This window comes from Electrona antarctica, assembly GCF_951216825.1.
Source record: "Electrona antarctica genome assembly, chromosome: 22".
In the NCBI taxonomy this organism is placed as follows: domain Eukaryota; kingdom Metazoa; phylum Chordata; class Actinopteri; order Myctophiformes; family Myctophidae; genus Electrona; species Electrona antarctica.
The window spans coordinates 23,372,538-23,382,537 of record NC_136805.1 but is presented as its reverse complement, the minus strand read 5'-3'; the positions used below and the strand labels follow the sequence as shown (position 1 = coordinate 23,382,537).

Sequence of the window (10,000 nt, the reverse complement as noted above, 5' to 3'; positions counted from 1 at the left end):
GGAGGAGGTGCTAAGAGCTCCAAAGAAACCGTAGAGAAAGGCGCTCCTCCGTCCGCCTCCAAGGAGAAAGATCGCTCGATCAGCAAGGAGAGACATCAGGAGAGCAAAGAGAGACAGGAGAGACACAACCATCACCACCACCACCACCACCAGACCACCACCCTACCCGGCCACCTCCAACCGTACCCCCACCCTCACCACCCTCTGCCCCCCCCACCTCACCCCGCTGGGCAGGGAGGAGGAACACAGGCCGCCCCAGGAGAGACACAACAAGGACTACAGAGACAGTGACTGTGGCGGACAACAGGGGACCAAACACACGAGTAGCTTTAAGCTGTCCGGGGGGTCAGGGGGGGAGGCTGGCGTCGTCCCCGGGGGAGCCAATAAGAGCGCGGCAGGGCTGAGCAGCTGCAGCGGGGGCGGGGGCTCCAGGCCTCCGTCCGGGGGAGGAGGCGCGAGGAGGTGCTCCAAGGAGGGGACGGTGAGCGGGGAGATGAGGATCAGTGAGTCCCCGACGTCCTCCTCCTCCTCCTCGTCCGAATGTATGAGGAGAGGGGCGCCGGCGGCCATATTGGCGCCGCCGGCTCCCCACTCCGTGGCCTCCTACTCCATGCCTCCCCCGCCCCCGCCTCCCCCCCACCACTTGCACATGGGCTCGGGGTGGCTGCACCACCCGCACCACCCGCATCACCATCCCCACGCCGACTTCTACTGCCCGCCCGCCCCTCTCACCCTGACCAGCTCCAAGGACCCCGCCGCCTCTGCCCCAGGAGGCTCTGGCAGGGATGCCAAGGTCACCGGCCCCACCTACGTGCCGTCCGTCGGACCCCTGGGAGACCCGGCGGCCCCCGACTGTCGCGGCGCTGGGGGCGGAGGCGGGTGTGGCAGGAAGGGAGACGGCAAAGGTACAGAGAAGAGTGGAGGAGGAGGAGGAGGAGGAGGGGCTTATGAAAGTCCCTCGCAACACCACCCCCACCATCACAACCCCTCCCACTGCCAGAGGAAGGAGCCACCGCAGCCGCCACAGGAGCCCCAGCCTCATCAACAGCAGCTGGGCTACGGCAAGGCCGACAGACCCCCGGACTGGGGCCACGGCCACCACTCCCAGCACCCTCACAAGAACAACCACAACAACCCTGGCGCTCAGTCGGGGCTGCGATCTTGCAGCCTCGAAGCCTCGTCATCTTCATCGTCTTCTTCTGTGGAGGTCCTGGACGTCTACCGGGCGTCCCTCCCCCTCGAGGCCCAGGGGACCCAGCAGCACCCGGGCTCCGGACACGGCGCGTCATCCAAAAGTGGCCCGTACGCCAGCACGCCTCCTTTCAGGGACTGTTCCCACTCGGGTCCTCCTCCTCCTCCTCCTGAGAGCAAGGGGGCGGGATCTCAGAGAGAGGGGCAGAAGGTGGCGAGGATACGGCATCAGCAGCACAGCAGTCAGGGCACCGGTCCAGAGGAGAAGGGGCGGGACGGGAGTCAAACGGGCGCCTCTCAGCAGCCGTGGGGGCCACGGGGGCCCCACCAGGACGACCAGAGGAAGTCCTCCTCCCATCAGGAGGGAAGAGGGGACGGCAGCAGGGCCTCGAACGGCCAGCACACCCAGCCCACGTCCCAGCCTCCTCTCCCCCTCCCGTCCCGCTCCTCACCACACCTCGCCTCCGTGGAAGGAGAGGGCAGCGCCATGAAGAGCCTTATGAACTACAGCTCCCAGCAGCCCTTGCTGCTGCCCCAGCGGAGCCCCTTCGGCGGCCTGGGCTGCCTCAAGCAGGGCGGAGATCGGTCGGAGAGGACAGGGGGCGAGAGGACGGCGGGCGGCGGCGGCGGCGGTGGTGGCAGGAGCAACGCCTCACCGCAGGACCCTCCCAAACAGAGCCTCCCACCGCGGAGAGGCTCTGGCAGCGAGGGGGACAGGGGCGAGCGAGGGGGGAAGGAGACGGGCGACGCGGGGGAAGGGGAGGTGCGGCAGCCGCCCGTGGGGATCGCGGTGGCGGTCGCCCGGCCTCCGCACCGCCCTTCAGACACCCCCCCTGGACACAGCAGGCAGGGCAGGGTGCTGCCCAACATGAAAGGTCAGACTCTCTCTCTGTCTGTCAATTGGCATGTTTGTAGTTGTCGTTATAGGCAAACATTTTCAAAAAGCTTCCGAAATTGTCATTTACTGTATATAGAATTGTGGTCCAAAAATAAACAAAGTGTTTGTCGGGAAGGTGGCTCTGTATCGTTTACGATAGTCAGTCACTCATATTTGAGTCTGTTTCTGGCGGCAGTAACATTAGCGTTTTCTCACCAGTCAGTTGATTCTGTGAAACTGCCGGGATCATTTGTTTATTTTTGGAACAAAGTTCAGATGCGATATAGAAAAAGTATTTGGGAATTAAGAATGGGGGGAAAAACAGGACCCAGGTAAGACCTTCGGTGCTCTATTCACCTCTGATTCAAAGTCAACTAAACAGGACTTCAGTCAGTGTTGTGAATTGCACTTATAAGAGGTCATAGCGTCTTGGCGGCAGTGTCCGGTTGTTGCCAAATAAGCATGCTGACATCCCCCGCTTGTGTGTTTTTAATGAATTCAGGCGTGTCTCGTCCTGTGTATCCGCTGGGCCGGGAGGCAGAGGAGAGGAAGAGGATGACGGAGGAGCAGATTACCCTTCATCACCTGGACAGAGACAGAGAGATGCTCATCAGGTACACAGAGTACACACACACACACACACACACACCCAGATGTGTGTGTACAGTTGTACACACGTACATATACGGTACGCAAAAACAGACGTGCACGCACGCACGCACACACACATGCACGCACAACATGCTGTAGTCTCTATTCATTTCTCCCTCGTCTGATAAGCTGTAGGTTCTTTTATCCTCTGTGCATCTCTCTGCCTCTCTGAGGCTGCGCTGCCTCCTCTCCTCTCTTGGTTCTTCTCTCCATCCATTTTGTCTCCCATTCAGCCTTTGATGTGATATTCCTCTCTCTCCCTGAGACGAGGTGATCCATTAACATTACTGCCACTAATACTGCTGTGTCTGAAGTATCGGCCCCTTCTTATTATGTAGTCGTAATAGGGGCACGCACGCACGCACGCGCACACACACACACACACACACACACACACACACACACACACACACACACACACACACACACACACACACACACACACAATGAGAGCTCAGTAGTCTTCTAGAATCTAGATGGTGAAGGCTATTTCTGTCGCCTCCTTTCATTTATTGTGTTGTTGTCGTTATTGTTGTTGAGGATACTAATGGCACATGGGTGGCGTTGGAGAAGAGGAATAGAATAGGATGATAGTGGAGATAATAATAATGTGAAAAATGATGATGATGATGATAATGAAGATGAACTAAGGAGGATAAAGGGTTGAGACATTGAAGAGAAGAAACCAGTGTAATCTCAATTATACACATAATCCAAATAGAAATATAATAATAATAATAGTAATTTAATCATATACATACTGAATCGTGTTGTTTTGTTAGCTTGTAGGTTGGCTATTTTCATTGTACAACAAATAAATCGAGCTTAAAGGACTACACACATTTTAACCTTCTTCAAATAATTGGTCCTCACTATTATCGGTACTAGATGTAAAAAAAATTGTCTACAAACTGCAAGCTTTCTATTCCTAACAAGTTAGCTATAACAGAGGCCATTGTTCTTGCATTGATAAAAAAAAAATCTTTGAAATGTCGAAACCTGCCTACCATCACTGGTAGGTGGGTTTCGGCACTGTCCACAGGCAGCCCTTCTCTGAGTCTGAGACAGACGCAGAGTAGACAAAAAAGGAAAAAAGTCAATCGAAAAAGCACTAAGATAATGGATAATGAATAATGACACCTAACAAACCTCTCTCTGCCTTTCAAGGGAAAATAAGGAGCGGGTGGAGTTTGCCAGGATCCACCCCTCCAGCAGCTGTCACGGAGACCTGACCTCTCACCTCCTGGTCCCTGGAGGAGCCGGCCAGTTGGGGGCAGACCCCTCTGCACACGCTCACCACCACTGGATGCAGCGGACAGGAAGTCCCTCCCTCTGGATGGGCCATTCCTACGGTGAGTGGAATAGGCTCTGTGCATAACCAAAGATTGTTCATTTAGGAAGATAGTCCATCCCAATTGGAGCCACTAGAGGCTACACAAATGCTACAAATGGTCTCCTAAGTGGGAATCTCGCGAACGTTACTGGTGCTAGATCCCGCGAGAGTGTGTTGCTGCCAGAGTACATTTGTAGCTGAAGTCCATTTCACTAAGACTAGAGGGTTTAAGACAGTGGTTAAGTCAAGTGGCTAATGCCCGTGTTTATTCCAGGTTTGAGCCACGTGGGCATGGGCCCGGGGTTCCCCCCAGGTCTGCCCAGCCCTCTGCAGCCGGTCCTGGGCTCACTCACCCAAGACCCTGGCTCTGCCCTGGTGGTCCTCCCTTCAGAGCCTGGAGCCCACCACCACCTCGGTAAGATGGACCACAAGCCCCGTCACCAGCAGCACATCCCATATTCTATTCAGACACATGCACGCACGCACGCACGCACGCACGCACGCACGCACGCACGCACGCACGCACGCACGCACGCACGCACGCACGCACGCACGCACGCGCAGGATATGTATCGGCATCTCTCTCTCTCTCTCTCTCATCTCTCTCTCTCTCTCTCTCTCTCTCTCTCTCTCTCTCTCTCTCCTGTCTCTCCGTTCTTCCCTCCCTCTCCAGATGTACCATCAGAGGCCCCTTGCCATTTCTCTCCCAGAGTTTTAGTATCATTCGCTAATCATAGTAAAATGCTCGACTAAGTCCCTCTGTCAGTGGTTTGGTGTTTTATTGCTGTGTTAATGGGAGCAGCTATCCCCCCCCCCCCCCCCCCCTCCTCTGCTCGCTGGGTTGCCCACTGTTATGGCAAGTCATTTAGGCTGGCGCTCATCTCTCCCGCCGTGGCTAACCACTGGCTTCACACTGGTCAAGGGGAGAAGGTGCGTGTTTGTTTGTGCGTGTGTGCGTTGGTATTATTTTGGGAACAATCGCGTTGGGTCTGTAAATGTACCCTCATTTGTGTGTACATGGGTGCACTGCATGCGCAGGTGTATGTATGTCTGTGTGTGTGTGTGTGTGTGTGTGTGTGTCCGTGAGTCCATGTGTGTTCAGTTATGTTGGGGTTGTAGTGGTTTTGCAGAATGTGGAAGATTTTTGAGACATTGCCCGGTTTTGTGTGGCACACCTCCTGCTATTGTGTGTGTGTGTGTGTGTGTGTGTGTGTGTGTGTGTGTGTGTGTGTGTGTGTGTGTGTGTGTGTGTGTGTGTGTGTGTGTGTGTGTGTGTGTGTGTGTGTGTGTGTGTGTGTGTGCGTGCGTGCTGCTTTGCAAACAGGCTGTGAAATTTAATTATCTCCCTGCTCCTTTGCCTCGCTCCGTGGGAGTTCCTGCGGAGAGGGGAAGTGCATCCACTGAACCCTTCCCCTGGGAAACATTAGCCCACTCAGGCTAATCTCACAGAACAAAGGTTCCCAGCGACAACGCAGCCAAGGAGGGGATGTGTGTGTGTGCGTGCGTGCGCGCGCGTGTGTGTGCATGTGTGTGCGTGTGTGCGTGTGTCTGAATTTCTATGTGCTTTAGGGAAAACGTGAGTGTTGTGGGACCACCATAATGTAAGAGAAAGAGAGAGACAGGGAGAGAAACAATAGTAGATAATAGTGCATTAGCTTCAAGGTTGAAACATACACAAACCACCTCTGCTTCAGCCAGTGAGGAGGGGGCTGCTTTAGGCTTGCTGCGATGATGACCGCTTTGTTGCTTACAAGCTTGAATATGAGTCTCATTCATTCACTCATTCATTCTTTATGTCTTTCCTATGTTCATGCATCCGTTCATTCAATCATTCATTCATTCGTTGGTTCGTTTGTGATTTCTTTCTTTCTCTCTCTCTCTTTCTTTGCTCGCTCTCTCCTTTGTCCCTCTCAACTACCCTTCTCTCTGCCTCGGTGCCTCCCTTTTCCTTCTCCTTGCTTTCTCGCTTCCCATGCACCTCTTTTCATCTCATTAGTAGGTGTTTCATCCCACGCACAATAATGCGAGACATTTACAGACCTCACATCAAAAGAAGACTAACCCCCCCATTCATATCCCCTCTCTTCGTCTCCCTCATCTCCTCTCTCTCTCTCTCTCTCTCTCTCTCTCTCTCTCTCTCTCTCTGTGTGTGTGTCTCTCTAGATGTGATGGAACAGTCAGGCCTGTGGCCGGCAGTGTACGGGGGGCGGGGCCCCTCCTCTCACCTGCAGCATCATCCCGTCTACTCCCGCTCCTCGTTCCTACGGCAACAGGAGCTGTACGCGCTGCAGCATCAGCACCACCAGCAGCAACAGCACCAACAGCAGCAGCGGGCCATGGAGCACATGCACAGACACTCCCTGGGACAGGTAGAACACACACACACACACACACACACACACACACACACACACACACACACACACACACACACACACACACACACACACACACACACACAGCACACTGATTATTCCGACACCAGAAGAAACGTGGCATTGTGTCCCCCCCCTCCCCCCCCTAATGGCATTCATGGAAATACAGTGGGGTTCAATCCCGTGACTCTGACATCTCCATGCTGTTATGAAAGTGTGCAGGGGGTCTTGGACACAGGTCATGTTCCTCTGCGGTGGGCTCGGTAGCACAACGCACACTTTCAACACACGCAGCACAAATATTATGATTTCCCAACAGCAGCAGAAACATTTCACAATCACATGTGGCAGTGTTTGCTGAAGACATTAATAACAGCAATGAACTCTAGCGTCCTTATTCCGGGGGCCAACGTTCACTGAAAATAGCCAAGCTCACAAGATGCTGTGTTGGCGAAGCGTTGTGAGCTAGTAGATCTGGGGTTTTGGTGAAATGATATTTGGTGTAGAGCAGGGGTGCCCACACATTTATGACGTGAGATCTACTTTCAAAATGACCAGCTCAACAAGATCTACCCACTGAAAAAATAAGTGTACCATTGCTGAAAATAGTTTAAATATATAATGTACCTGGGGGGGCTTTGGAATAGTGAGAAAATATGACAGGCAGTTTGCTGTCACATTTCCTCCCCGTTTTTTTAACTTAAACGCCCAATGCATTCTCAATGGCAATAGCACAAACTTTGGCATGCTACTAGTTTCACCTAGAAACTCTATTCACACATTTTATAATTCAGCTTACTGTGGAGACACATGCTGGAACTTTTTACTTTGAAATGATTTGTAGTTTCTGAGTTATTTAACTTAAACACCCAATGCATTCTCAATGGCAATAGCACAAACTTTGGCATGCTACTAGTCCTACATACTTACACCTAGAAACCCCATTCAAACCCATTTAGGTTCATCTTACGGGGGACATGTTTGCCTGAAAATAAATCTTTGAAATGTTTCATAGTTTTAGAAATATAGTGCTTTCAAATTTGAGAAATGTATAATGGGGCTCAATTTAACAGGTCAGATGGGTGCATTTTCCAAGCAAGTTTATTTTAATGATCTGATCAATCAATCCATTGATCCACCATGGATCAATGGAACCATCGTAGTATACTTTGAGTTCCTATGCATTGGTTATGTTATCAATAACATCCTAAGTGTTTTGCCAATTTCTTTGGGGGGCCACAGGTTGAGAGACACCGGTTTAAGTGGTTCATAATCACGCTCACGTTACTGAGATTTCTGTTGTTTTCTGTATTCCCTTCTTCCTATACCCTCTGTCTCTCTCTTCCTCTCTCCATCACACTCTCTTTCTCTCTCTCTACCTTCATGTGTCCCTCCCTCCCTCCCATCCTCCCTCCCTCCCTCCCTCCCTCCAGCAGAGAAAGCCAGAGGAGCACGCCATCACCATCGAAGACTCGCCCCACGAATCCTCGTCATCCAGGACCTCCTCTTCCTCCTCCTCGCCCTCTACCTCCTCCCGCGTGGCCAAGCCCTTCTCCCACACCCCTCCGCCGCCCAAGACGTCCACCCCGTCTCCGGGGGTGTGTCCCACCAGCCGCCAGTCGCCTTGCTACCACTCCTCCTCGCCCTCCAGGAGGCCGCACTCGCAGAACCCCCTGAACCCCGCCCCCAGCCCGGCAGCCGCCGCCCCCAGGTCCCCGGCTCTAAGCCCCGCCCCCTCGCACCTTTCCAAAGGGTCGGACAGGGGGAGTGACCGGGGAGAGGGCCAGCCGCCTCAGGACTACCCACAATCCTTAGAGCCAGGTGAGTTCTGAGACTTGTTTTCCCTCTCTCTTCAGTATTCTTATATAGTAAAATAACGGGTGTAAAAAACGAACAAGTGGGGTTAAATGAACATAATAAATTGCAATGTCCAAAACATATAGTCCAAAAAATATGTATGAATGTTTCCATTGGGAATTGTCTTTTTATGGCGTGGCTCTGCGAGAGGTTAGTCGTCTATGAGAGGGTCTGTGTGTGTGTGTGTGTGTGTGTGTGTGTGTGTGTGTGTGTGTGTGTGTGTGTGTGTGTGTGTGTGTGTGTGTGTGTGTGTGTGTGTGTGTGTGTGTGTGTGTGTGTGTGTGTGTGTGTGTGTGTGAGCTCATCTCACAAACCGCTGGACCGATCAATACCAAACTTTGTATGCATGTTGTCAGTAGGCCAACATCATACTTTGTATGCATGTTGTCAGTAGGCCAACATCATACTTTGTATGCATGTTGTCAGTAGGCCAACATAATACTTTGTATGCATGTTGTCAGTAGGCCAACATAATACTTTGTATGCATGTTGTCAGTAGGCCAACATAATACTTTGTATGCATGTTGTCAGTAGGCCAACATCATACTTTGTATGCATGTTGTCAGTAGGCCAACATCATACTTTGTATGCATGTTGTCAGTAGGCCAACATAATACTTTGTATGCATGTTGTCAGTAGGCCAACATAATACTTTGTATGCATGTTGTCAGTAGGCCAACATCATACAGTACGTTGTATGCATGTTGTCGCTAGCCGTCGCTAGCCGCTCCTATGCACAGTTTTGTGTGTCTGTATGAGCACGTAATGTGCTCAGCCGATTGGCTGAGCACGGAATGTGATGTATGATGATGTACAGGCCTATGATGATAAGAGCGCCGCTCACTTCACACGAGTATGATTTTTTCGTACATTTTAGTCAGCAGGGCTCGGATCGGGTTGAAACCTCTCCCAGGTTTTGGAGTCATACTTCATAGATACCTCAGGGATGACGGATGATGTCACAGGCTGGTCACACCAAGGCATCCACATGTGGAGCCACAGCAGTTTATGATTGCATGTTTTACAGCAGGAGTCCACACACTGACCGTGGTCGTTCAGACTCTCCCAGGCTCCCAAGCACAAAGCAACCCACACTAGAATTGTCTAATACTAATACGCTTCCTTTCTTGGATTAATTATTTCTATAGTTTCTATATTTCTATTATTTATTGGCTTTAGGCTCTATTAGAGAGAGAGAGAGTGAGGGAGGGAGATGCTACACTTAACAGAAAATGTCTCCATTTATAACTCTGAGAGTGTACAAGTGTCCACTTGATTACATTTGTACACTCTCAGAGTTAAAGTAACGCTGAGGATTTCACAGTGTTCACTAAGAGCTCTGTTCTTTGAAGCATATTATTCTTTGATTTTGGAGAGCGTGTTTGAAGCACGGATGCACTCCTAGTCTGTGTGTCTTTGAGTGCGTGCGTGCGTGTGTGCATGCGTGTGTGCCCGTGTGTGTAGGCCTATGCACGTGTGTGCGACTGTGCGAGTGCTGTCATGTATGTCCGAAAAATAGGAGCAGCGGTCCGACAAACATTGAGGTCAGAGAAATATGGATGTGTGTGTGTGTGTGTGTGTGCATGCATCATGCGTGCATGCGTTCGCATGCATGCGCGCTAGGAGTGGAAGGTCAGTGGGATTTTCAGACAGGTCCCTTCCTCTCCTTCAGGGGTCCTTGAAGAGAAGCAGGCGGAAGGATACGCATTCATCTGG

The 10,000-nt window shown here is 51.8% G+C and overlaps 1 protein-coding gene across 1 annotated transcript in view; it reads left to right on the top strand.

The window, feature by feature from the left end:
- Window positions 1-10,000, top strand: part of bahcc1b (BAH domain and coiled-coil containing 1b) — a 95,517-nt gene that overhangs the window by 40,007 nt on the left and 45,510 nt on the right.